At 27.9% G+C, this 13,484-nt stretch overlaps 1 protein-coding gene across 1 annotated transcript in view; it reads left to right on the forward strand.

Moving 5' to 3' along the window:
- LOC142322996 (uncharacterized) overlaps nt 1–13,484 on the forward strand; it is a 1,447,060-nt gene that overhangs the window by 323,258 nt on the left and 1,110,318 nt on the right. Inside the window, exon 2 of the mRNA XM_075362093.1 lies at nt 4,481–4,526. The gene's annotated coding sequence lies outside the window, so the exon portion shown is untranslated. The remainder of the gene's footprint in view (nt 1–4,480; nt 4,527–13,484) is intronic.

The following is a 13,484-nucleotide window of genomic DNA, read 5'->3' on the forward strand; positions in this document are numbered from 1 at the left end:
AGTGTTATAACAAAATATTAAATTACATAAAAATAAAATTCGTAATTATTACTTTACGTGTAATTTTTAAAAAAGATTTAAAAAAGTTATAATGAAAAAACTATTTGAAAACTGTTCAACAATCAAACAGTTGGTTGTTGTGGACTGGAAATCTGAAATAAAATATTGAGTATAATTTTTTACAGCATCTTTTACGGAATGAATTGCTAAATCAGAATATAATGGTTGATTAGAACCACAATGTGTGGTGTTCTGTACCGTATAGAGAACTTTTAACTGTTGTAAGCTTGAGTTGAATTTAAATTATTTACTTTTTTAAACGTCAAAAAATGTAGGCATACATGTAGGCAATAATATTGATGATTTGCTCTTGGAAAGTTGCCGTGCATTGGAATTACGGAAGTGTAATAACAAAACTCTCTTAATTATTATTTTGTATTTTTATTTTATAATTTTATAGAAAAGGATATTACAATAAGTGGAATAGTTTATAAAAGGTGTTGAAAATGACCTCCTCCATTGTCAGTACTACTTTGCACACGTTTCAATTTTTCCCAAATTCTTTAACCGGCTGATATACTGGAATGTCTCATATGTATGCTGTCATTGCGGTTTTTAATTCGTCAATCTTTCGTGGTCAGTTGCGATACATTGCTTATTTTGCTGTCCCCCCATAAAAAGTAATCTGGGGGAATCACATCGGGTCTTCGTACAGGGGTTTAACAAACCCCTAGAAATAAAAAATCGTAAAAAAAGTCAATGACCTGTTATCTACGTGTGCTATGGCGCCATCTTGTTGAAACCAACCGTGATTGATTTGCACTTCTGTTAACCTACTAATGATGTTTGTTAAAACAGCACAATAACGATCACTATTAACTGTATTTACAATAGAAATGGAACCCATAATGCGCGCGTTCTACTTTCACCAACCCAACTCCAATTTTCGCTTCGTGTAAAGATTTTACGTGTAATTCGTAGAGTTTAATTGTTGACCACAGTCGTGTATTTTGTGAATTATATATCCTTCCAGATGAAATCGCGCTTAAGTTATAAAAAACGTAATGTCAAGGATACTTACGAAATTTTGGTCAATGAAACCTTTAAACCGCTGACAATAATTTATTCTTTTGGCATGATCTGTAGGTTTCAGTTCTGAAACACATATTACTTTGTAGGGGAAAAGTTTCAGTTCTTTATTTACAGTTTTACGTGCAGTAGCAATCTCCATGTCTTGCTGCTGTGCTAACTTACTCATTGACTTTAATGTATTTTCTGCCTTAGCATCCGAAATATCAAGCAGCTTCTGTTTGTTTATTTTACTTGGTCTTTCACATCGATCAACGTCTTCAACAGAGCTTGTTGCCCAAAATTTTTCGATAAGAGTTAGAACTGCATTGCGGTGAGGATCAGGAGTATTTTGTTAGTTTTCAGAAAACTTGTGCTTCACTAAATCAATATACTTGGCACCTTCACGAAAGACCTGTCTAACGAGAAAAATACGTTCGTCTACCGTAAGAACCATTACGTTTCTCGCAATAATTGATTCGGAAAAACGAAAAACGTTCAGTCATAACTCAACAGCTGACGTCTTGATTTATTACTGAGCAACGCTCAACGAACCCACCGTTCTACCAACCTAACGCCGAAAGAACAGAATGCATCACATTATTCTAAAACTTACTGCACAGCGATTTTCCGAACGCATTGTTTAACAAAACACATGATACAACACTTTCTTTTAAATGAAAGTGTTGATATATGATGTATAAACATATAGTATTGCTGCATAACTATATATATGCTGCGTAACTAATATTTAGAATATTAAACTTACCTGTGCATTATAAAGTTTAATTTAAATGGAATTTACAGTAATAATTTAATTTTTAGGTATTCTACTTCAAAAAAATTATTTTATACTTTATTTAATATTTTAATAAATTAGTGAATATGAAAATGTAATTTAAATTAAAATAATGTCGTTCTACTTAATTTAATCATTGTAATTTTATTTAGATTATTATTGAATACGGCACTTGCTGTTAAGTTATTTACAATCTTATATAAAAACCTTTAATTGATTATAAAATATAATAGAGAACTTTTCATTCATTACTAATTTTATTAATGAATTTCTTTTAATATTATTATTACTCTTATTAACCTAAACTCCTCGTTTTTTATTGAAAAGAAAAAGAATTAGGTTATTTCAATTTTGTGTCAAGCATTTAAATAAATTGACCTCAACTAAACTTCATTAAAGAATTCATTATATTCTCTCATTTTTTCTCCTTTTTCTTCTTCTTTTATTCATTAATTTAATAATGAATTATAAGATAATTATTATTTCCATAATATTGTTGAATGAATACTTGTGAGAAGAATTTTTTTTTTTTAAATGCTCTGTTGATACAAAATAAGCATAAATTTATTTGACTTTTCCCCTCTTTTTTATGATTATTTTATTGATAATTTATTGAAAAGGTAAAAAATTAATTACTTCCCTTTTCTTTATTTATAATAAAAGATTCGAGGAGTATTTATTTTGAAAAAAATAAACACCTTTTGTTAATACCTGATAACAAAAGATTCATTGCAAGAAAATTAATTTTTTGAAGGTTGGTTTGTTATTTTTTTAATTATGAATATTTCAATGTAGTTGCCAAGCATTTTCCTTGTATTAATAATACTAATCCAGCGTTTTTGTTTTATACATGAATTACACATTCATTATGCAAATTTATAAATAATTTATAAAATGGTTTAAATTAAACTTCATTTAATTAAATTTTAACTGATTATAATTTTTGTATTTATATTGTTAAAATAATTTTCAATGAAAATATAGTAATTTTATATTATACGATAAATTAAATTGGAGTGTTCTATCAGAAATATAATTTGATGATTTTATTTTACATTTATCTATGCTATGCTTATGCACGATGGCATAATTACGTTGTGTGCTCACAATAAATAAAACGAGTATTATTTTCTTTTGAGATTTGATTATAAAAATTTATAAATAATAAAAATATTATTATCAGCACCCGATCGTATTTATTAATGTAATAAACTTATAGTCAAATTTCAAAAAAATAAATTGAACAAAAATTGTAAAAAAAAAAAAAAATATTATCCATGTAATTCTTGTAGCTAGATATTTACCAAAAACATCCACAACATTTATGAAAATCTGTTAAATCGCAAAGAAGTTTTCCCTACTGGATCGAAGCAGGAAGATCAGTTTGAAATTAGGAAAGTCTGTGAGTGTTGTTTACATTTCAATTTGTTTTGATTTTCTTCACTTGAAATTTTTTGTTAAAACATATTCTTAACTGGTAAAATATATAAAATAGTTGTACAAATAGGAATGTAAAATCCTATTCTTAGATTGAAATAAAAAGAAAAACTGGGAAAGGTTTTTAAAGTTTATTTTTATCCGTTTACGTTTTTATTTTATAAATTACATACAACGTAATATAGATATACTATTAGAATTATTTAATTCTGGAAATTTTCTTTAAACAGGATATCACGTTCATGCGAAATTTTGAACGAAGAAAAAGAAATTGAAATTGATATAACTGGAATAAATTGAAATAAACAGCACCGGTGAAAAATAATCCAATTTCCTTCAGTTTTGTATGAAATGCAAAAATAAGATAAAATAAGTCGGATTTTCGCAGTTTACAAATCAAACTATAATTATAAAAAGTGCAAAAATTCAACACTCGGTACGACTAATCGCTACACATTTATCTAAAAAAAAAAACCCTGAAACGATGAAATTTTTCCCATTAAATAGGTAATATCTTGAAAATACATTCCTTGAATTTAGTAAATGTAACAAATAAAATTCAATCTCTTTTCTAAATTTTTATTATGCATTACAGAATATAATGTATATACGAGTAATATTCGAATTCATCATAATCCCGATTGTGGCTGTGAAAATAAAATAAACCGCAGTTGATTTTAGGAGTTTTATATATAAGGTTTTAAGTACATATGTATATACACACCTGTATCTGTGTGTGTGTGTGTGTACATACTACTACATTATTATTCGTCAAAGTTTAGAAAGCGTAATACTGCAGTGAAAGAGTAAGTGTAACCCATCCCCCATCCTGCACGTCAACTGAGCTTTCTATACTTAGTCGAGTAATGCTTTAAATATTTTCTTCTAAATCACTGCCTTTTGATAAATATTTCATCTTACGTTAAAATTAATAAAACCAAAAAAGTAATTACAATAGAATAATTGTTACAAAAATAAATTCTGAAAAATTTGATACAAAAATGCCTTTATTGAAATTTTAATTTAAATAATTTACAAATTATAGAAGTAGCCTTATTTAAATCAATCATAAATACTATCTTTCATATAAATTTTTAGCTGATACATGATTGTAATTTTTTCGACTAGTTTATTTTTATTAAAACCTTTTTGATGTTTTAATTTTCTGTGTTACAGATTTGAATATTTGGGATTTATCATCAGATTTCTTGCTGGTTTTTGAGTGAGTATTTAAATTTTTTTCCCTTTTATTAAGGATTTAGTAGATATGGTTTATATGTGAATAATACGGGCTACATAAAATATTTTAGTGGAATAATATTATGTGGATTATTAGGCGGTAAACAAGTTATAGCATGCAAGTAATACACCGTTTTATGTTCCTAACGTTATAAATGGATCTTAAGTATTGTTTTATTAACGTCATTGTGGAATGAATTGTCTATTATGCATGAAATTTCACCACTGTTAATTTAGTAATACAGTCTTATTGTAGTTAGGTCAAACATTAGTTCCTCTAAACATAGAAAGCTATGAGTTCAGGTTAATATAAGTGGACGTTCTCATTTTCCTATTGTAATCTAAATTTGTACTTAATTAATTCTTGTATTTCGAATATATATGAAACATACGTCTATATTTTGGTTTGTTTGTATAAACGTTTATTTTATTCTCAAAATTGTTTCGATCTGAATACTTCATTTGGTAGTATATTTCATGAAATTTAAGGAATATTTTAAGTTTAAATATATTTATGTAATACGTAACTAATGAAAATTGTGACATGAACTGCGAGCTGATTCTCTATTTTGTAGCATAGTTAATTTTTTTGTTATGAAAGAACGGACATCGAAGCTATGGTTATTAGCACGGTGGAAATTGATAGCGTGTAAGAATTGCCATGCCTGACCGAGATTCGAACTCGGACCTCCGCACCAATTGCTGAAACAATACTTACGCATCCACGGAGGCCGTTAATATTGACTTTAATATTACTTAAAAATCGCATATTACTTAAAGTTTCGAGGTTTTTGTCTGTTTATGTCCATATTTTTGCCTTATTGTATTTCATCCTCGAAAAAAATCTTCAAACATGTGCCGAAAAGACATTGATTTTCCTAGAAAAGGCGCGGAAATTTGTATATTTTTCTTTCCCTAAATGAAAATTATTAAAACCATGAAAACAATGTTGTTAATTTGTGATTTTAGCACTAAATCCGCCTGAACCTCAATAAGTTGCATCTGAACGTTTTCTAGCACATTATTTACGAGTACATTAACAGGACGAATGTGGAGTCTTTGTTGTGGAAGTCGCTAACACTTGTATTAAATTGCTCTATCAGTGCCTTCAATTCATCTCCATAATAATTAGAAGAGATATTTTTATGAGTTGCTGAAGTAGGAAAATGATAACAGGTTTGAGCTCTTTCAACAATTTTTGTTTTTCCAACAAGTTTAGTTTATTACAAAAACTCTGATATGTTCATCCAACTAACGAACCAAATGTCCTTGTTTTCGAAATTTCACTACGTTTAGGTGTCCAATGACATTTATAAGGAATGCTTAGTCACTCACCCACTCATCATAAAATCTGTTTTAAGTTCATAAAATCTACAATATCTTGTCTCAGATCGCAAAACAATTTTAACATTTTATGTTTACTCAACCACCTCACTTCACAATAGTAAATTACAACTTCATAATACGAAAATAAACTTCCCAAATACTCCTTAAATGGGCGGTGATGAAATTCATGTGACTTAATAAAGTTAATACTGGCCACTACATCTTCCATAAAGTTTGTGAAATTAATCCATTTTGCACACAAATTTTTTGTTGAAAAATGTAGTGAAAATTTATTTAATTTTCAGTATGGATCTTTAGTTCTATTGCTGTACAGGAATTATTCCATTAAACCCAATCATTGCAGGGGCTCATCAGTGCTTATGCCAGATCTCCTTTTAAGTCTAAATCGCTCGAAGACTGTTGACTACTTAAATGTATCTTCATCGGTAGTTATTCCTTTTAACGGCTGAAGCGTCAGTAATTCTTCTGTGATGTTTAAATATGCATTAACAATTCGAATAAATATTGCTAGTTATGCTGTATTGGAAGCATCATTGCTGTCATCCGAATCAATTGAGAATGTATTTATCGTAGTATTTTTCTCTTTAAAATTTTTTTTTATATCATCAGCCGTAATTTCTATCCGTTGGACATCAGTACGTCTCAAAGTAATAGTCTCGATGTTTTTTGCTTTCAGGATATATTTATTATACTTGCAAAATCTTGGAAGTACATTCTTTGGTAAATTTTCCTTCATCAAATGACTTCGCGAATTTTTCGCTTAACACAACACTGGCTTTAAGAGTGCTGTGATGGTGCGGGTTCTTTGCTTGTTTAGCCTTTACTGCAAAGTATCCAAGTTGTGCTTCAACATCTGTATTTCATATTTTCACAGTTGTCCAATTTTTTGGTGATGTGCATATCACTACGTAAAGTATCCCTTTAAGTACTATTCACTATTGACGGATACGGATTTGTTGCACGGGAAAGGCAAATCTTTATTTAGAATAGAATAATAATCCTCCTTCCATTTGTCTTGAATTGGAAGATTCTCTCATCTACTATTATTTTTATTTTTTACATCATTTCTGACGTTGTACCAAATTCATTAGCAATTAGAATTAGCAATATTCAGAAAAAAAATTATGTTCCAAATGCAGGCACTGAACAGAACAGAATATCAATGCAAGTACTGAAGAGAGCACAACATCAACGCATGTTGTAACACGTTCAGACGCTCTACTAAAGTAGGAAATAGACCTTGGGGAGAGTAAACATGTGTTTCAGTCATCAGACGTCAACTTAATGGGACTGAAGAAACCATGTTTTCTCCACCATGAATCGGACAAATTTCGCTGAAGTAGATCAGGACCTGATCAAAAGAAGTAAAGGGCCTCGGGGATTCCCCAAACGTGGTTTATATTTTATTCTTCAGTTTAATCCAGTAAAATAGATATTTTTTTTATAAAAAATCATGAAATCATTTTTCAGTATGTGAAATTTGTACGTTGTTTAGGAATCCGAAAATTCTTTTCAATATTAATAACTAGGTTAAAATGTTTTTGATACAACCAAAAATGGATTTATTTAAAATAAATCAGAACTGAAAATATGATTAAACGCGTTTAATAGCTTAAGAATATTTATAGATTTTGTCGCATTTATTGGAGTGTTTATGTTTTGCATTCTGTTTATAGTAGTATGCGCTTTAATAAGTAGTACAAATAAAGGAATAAGAATTGTAATTTATTCAGTGGTTTCATTCTAATATGCGTTTACCAATTAGTTATTGTTTTTTTTAATTGTTAAAGAAATAGGTTTTTTCAGAATCCTAACAATGTTCGTACCTCTACGTATTACTTATTGATCAACAGAAAGATTAACATGACTTACAGAATTTTTTTTACTTTTTTTTTACTATATCTTTTAATTATTCAGTGTTTCTGTGACTTGTTGTAATTTAGATTTATATGTTTTGTGTCCAGATGGAATTAAGTACCTTCTGTATTAGTAAATTGTTATTCAGATATTTTTATTTTTTTGGGAATATAAAAATAATAGGTTATTTCCAATCTATTAAATTTAAAAAAAATAAACCTAATGCGGTGTACTTTCACTACAGGTTAAAAAAGGAAAACAAGAAACATAATTGTTGCCAGCAGGACGTGTATATGGAGATTAAATATTTCCTTGTGAGGGTACCAGTTTTGGGAAAAACCTAGTATTTTTATAAGAGCTGCAAATTATCTACATCGTTTCCTTTTTTACGATTATAAAATATAAATACTAATGATCAAAAAGGCATATAATAAAAAAGTGTGTTTGTTTTACAAAGCAACCCAATTTTTAAAAAAATGAGCTACATTTAATGCTATTAGTTATAAATATTACAATTATTTGTGTAAAACAATATTGAAATCAAACTTTTTTATCACAATGTTGAAAGTGTTGAGCACTTTCATCAATGCAAGTTTTTTACCCTCTTTTTCATATTCTGTTGAACCTTTCGAAGTGTACTTCTTCTATGGTCTCCTAATTCTTGAGTTACGTTGGCTTTCAGTTTTTCAGTGATGTGTGAATTATTTTTAAATACACAACTTTTTAAATATCCCCAGAAAAAAAACTGCAGGAGAAAGATCAAGTGATCTAGCTGCCCATAAGCCAGTCTATATTACTCTTTCACCAAAGACATTTCCCAAAAGGTACATTGTTGCTCTTGCCGTGTAATATTTGGCTCCCAGCTTGTTGAAACCATGAATCAATCTAATTTAATTCTAATTTTGCAATAAATTGCATCAAAAGTTTTTGATAGTGGTCTGAATTAAGAGTGTTTTCAAAGAATACGGGACCAATTATTCTTCGCCTAGAAATTGCACACCACACACCAATATTCTGTGGGTGAAGAGGTAATAAATGGATGATGTGAGGATTGTTTTAGCTCCAGTAGTGATCATTCCGACTATTAAGTTAACCACTCAAAAAAATGTAAACAAATCTCAGCAGAAAAAATACATTATTCAACACTTGTTCTCCCGAATGAACAATGAACCATTGTTGAACAATTAAATGTTGCATTTAATACATTGTTATTAAATGAATTTGTTCATTGGACAACAAATGAACATTGTTCTCCCGAAGAAACTGATTAAACCATTGACAATAGTGAAACCTAGGTGCATAATCAACCGGCTGTCGTTTGTGTGATCATGAATTCGGTATGGCTTTAAGTTAAGTAGGCGGCTAGCTTTAAAGGCACTATACAGAGATATTCCTTTTTCTTGCGCAAGTTTTCGTAACGATTTGTAAGGCGAGTTTAAAAAGTATACTTTAACCTCTTCCAATGGTTCGTCACTACTGAACGTTTCCGGTTATACCTCTGATTGCAAACAGAACCAGTAATTTCTTTATCAAATGATGAATTGAAGATTTATTCGGTACATTCTTACCCGGGAACTAAAATTGAAAAGTTTCTTGGCACAATACAAAGTATTTAGTAGTTAAATAATTTTCCACAATAGCAATCCTTTCTTCCATGTTCAAAACCATTTCTTCTTAATAAAAAACTCAGATAACCAAAAATAACTAACTGTTCAGGAAAAAGAAATAATAATAGAAAATCATATCAGCCGATTATAAAACAGCAAGAGGTAGTGCTGCCAACCTCTTCATCCGAAATTATTCTATTAACCTTTCTGAAAAGGTATTTGCTTTTTAAAACAAATACCCAGTATAAACTACAATAAAAAGATAAAGAAAAGTACAAATTATGCAAAAAAATAAAAAGAAAAGATAAGAAATGTTAAAAATACACAATTGATTACATAAAACCAAGGCTTCTTAGAAACAACAATTTTTTTTAATTTAGGCAGCTGTTCAACAGTTACAAAGAAACGGTCTGATTCTTTTATGGTAAAGAGTTTATCTAAGAAAATATAAACTACATGTTTTTTCATACATAAAAATCATTAAAATAAGGTGATGCAATATAATCAGATTCTTTTAAAGGATTTTGTGGAGAAGGTATAAATTCACTTAAGTTCCTTACTCTCCCTTTTACCTAAATTTATTATTATATTCGGTTTTGGAATAAAGCCTATACGTAATAAAGTCTTTAATATCTGCACTTTAACTACATTCATTTTTTAAAATCATTCAACCGTATATGTAAAAGTCAATGTGGTTTAAATATTTTAAAAAATCCGTAAACGTTTATTACTTAATGTCCTTTTACGCAAAAGGTCTCAAAACAAGAAATCATTATACTATTATTTTTTTTAATTCATAACTATAATTAACGATTAGTCTTTATTTTTTATTTCATTACTAATCTTATTTGTACAAAATTTTATTTTGGTTTATTTGTAGGCAATTTTAATATCAGAATCTTTGAACCTTCATGAATGGGAATATTTTTATTGTAATATTCTAATTTCCCTAGAATAATATTTTACTTCCGTAAATTAATATAAAATATTATTATTATTATTATAAATAAAATAACTTCCGTAAATAATTTATTGAATTTTTATCCGGTTTTTTAATATACTCGAAATCTTTTTTGTAAGGATTTACTAACGTCTACATTTTTTATTTAAAATTGATTTATTAGAATAAAAATAATCCTTTGGTGATTTTTTTTTTCTATTAATTTATTTTGTAATTTTTTTTATTTTCAAGAAGAAAATTATTTGAAAAAAATAACGGATTTTTATATTTGCCACAGTATTTCTAAAATATTACAGCATTATTTTTTTCTCTAATATCCCGCTGGTTGTTTGTAAGGTTAACAACGTTGTTAAACATCTCATAATACAAATTTTTTACGATGTTACGGATTCTTTGTTTAATTCAAGTTAAATATACATTGAATAAATTCCAACGCGATTTTAAAACACCTATGTCTAAAACAAATTGAGTAAAAAAAATGTTTTGCATCTAATTGGACTTTAAAATTATGCTGTAATAATTTTATTTTATTATGTCTAAATTATAGGAAATTAAAAAAAATTAAACCATACGTTCACAGTTGCTCAAACCGAATTATTTAATACTGAACCGCGTTAATTTAATATTTATTTGATAATTCACATACTTCAGGGAATATTTTTGGGATAATTTTATTATTATTATTATTATTAAACTAGACGAAGATGTATACAATATATTTATTTCATTTTAATATTTGCGTCTATTTGTAAACCTGATGTTGTGGTTAAAGGTTGCGAAACGCATTTTTTTATTTTCTTTAAAGAAACTTTTTGAGTACTTTGGTGTGTGTGTGTTTTTCTCTCTCTCTCTCTCTGTGTGTTTTGTGTGTGTGAGTATGTGTATTTATATTTACCTATGATTGAAAATTAGAATCTCTATACCTTACCCGCATCATACCTTATCTATTCTAGATGTTTATTTAAATTGGTACAGAGTGAGCCATATGTTTTACGATTGTAGAATCACGAAAAAAAGTTTTCATCTAATTTTTAATGGAAGTCCTATATTATCGTAATATAAGTTATATTCATCTATTATTTCACTCAAATTGTTGTTTTAACTTCGATAAAATTATGTAACACTCCCTTTAATTAAATTTAAAAATGAAATAAATAATTTTTTTAATGTAAAACTTTATCGTGAGCTCCACCCAGCATTTTTTAATGTCCTTACTTTTATTTCTAACTTAAAAAAAAGATTGTTCGTTTATAAATAATACAGTGTTAAATACTTACTAATATGAAAAAGCTACTTCCGTTTTTATTGAAAGTTTATTTAAAAGTAAAGTAATAGGAATATTTATTTAAATAAAAATAAATGTCTTTTGTTGGAAATTATTATAAGCTTTCAGTAATATATTAAGTACATACGAAGTAAGAATTAATTTATATGATACAGCTCCTAAGTCCTTTCATAATAAAGATTTATGTCAGGAAGCGGAAGATCCTAGGATAGATACTCTTGTATTAAATCATTGATTATAATTTAAAGTGTATTATTATTCTGACACTGAACCAGGTGGGGCCTCTGCCTTGGTTATTCCCTGCTGTGTTCATCTGCTTCTTAGATAACATTTACTACTTGTTGAATCTGAAGTTGCAATCTCTTGTCTATATAGCTAAACTATATATACTGTTAGATTATATATATTCGTTTTTTTGAGAAAATTTTTTTTTTATTTCTAATTGGTATGAATTTAAAGAACTTTTTTCCTGAATTTGTTTTATTATATAATAAAAATTAGTACCGTTTTTATTAAGAAAACTTTTTGAGAAATAGACCAATAAAATATTTTTAAAAGTACTCCTTTCATGAAAATAAATAGGAAAATTATAATTAATCAAAATTATTAAAAAATATGTAAAAGGAGTAAACATTTTTTTTTATTATGGAAGGAAAATAAGAAGAACAAAACCATATAGTTTAAATAGCAGAATTCTGCAACCTGGAAATCAGTATTATTGATTCCCAAGACAGTACATATTTTTGGGTTGGTAATTAAATTATGTAATTCATATACTACAAACGAAAATCTGTTCATAAAAGATTTAAATTTTATCAAATCAATATTCTCTCATTGTACGTTAGCTAATATTATGGTTAAACGATTACAAGCTAAATCATAAATCACTTCTGAAACGTCAAATTTGCAAGAATAAGAATCATACCATGCCAGGAATCTTATGCTCAGAAGAGTACTGTTACTGTTATATTTCTTTAAGTTGAATATATTGCTTCATATGTAAATTCGGTATCATTGAAATGCAGTTGATATTTAGTACTACTACAAGAACATCACCACTCTTTTCACTGTAGTAACTGGCAAAGTTTTTATTTTGAAATTTTTGTTGGAAATTTAAAATTTCCAACAAAAAAAAAACAAAAAAAAAAATATATATATATATAACTTATTTTAAAATCACGATAAAAATAAATTCAAAAATTTTGCTTTTTATAAAGTCTTTTTTTTCCTGTTCTTGTTTAAATTTCGATTTTTGTTAAATGGCTCTGTCAATTGTTTTTTTATATTTTTGTTATTTTTAGTATTTCGTCTACTTTAAAAAGGATGTGTGAGTATTAGAAGAAATGAACAGTATTATTCTTCTTTTCTTTTTTTTTGTTTTTACCAACTTTTTGAAGAAGAGTACAGTATTACTTTCGGTCGCACGGGGATATTGAGGGAGAGGGTGAAAGTTTGTTTCATTTTAAGATATGAGGAGCACGAAAATGCCATTCAATTAAAATGTAGTTTCCTTATATGTATGTATATATTATCCTATGTATAAATATATTGCTCGACAATCTCCAAAATTACTACACAAATTTCATTGAAATTTAGATATGTTGTAGTACTGTGTCTTTTGATGAAAATGTGAAAATTTTGATGAAAACTGGCTGAGTCTTCTTGAGTTACGCTCAGTTTAAGGTTATGTTGACAACAGACACCATAACTTTAATCGAAGGTTATGTTGACTGTGTGGTGGTGTATTTTTCATACAAACGCAGTGATCTCAGTGGTGAGTGAATTGAAACTTGATGGTTGTGTGTAAGGTTTACTCGATAATCTAACGTTGTTAGCCGAAGGTTATTGTGCGTTATAAATCAGTGCGTTTCTGACGGCAAAATA

The sequence above is a fragment of the Lycorma delicatula genome, chromosome 4 (genome assembly GCF_047948215.1).
Source record: "Lycorma delicatula isolate Av1 chromosome 4, ASM4794821v1, whole genome shotgun sequence".
NCBI classification, from domain to species: Eukaryota; Metazoa; Arthropoda; class Insecta; order Hemiptera; family Fulgoridae; genus Lycorma; species Lycorma delicatula.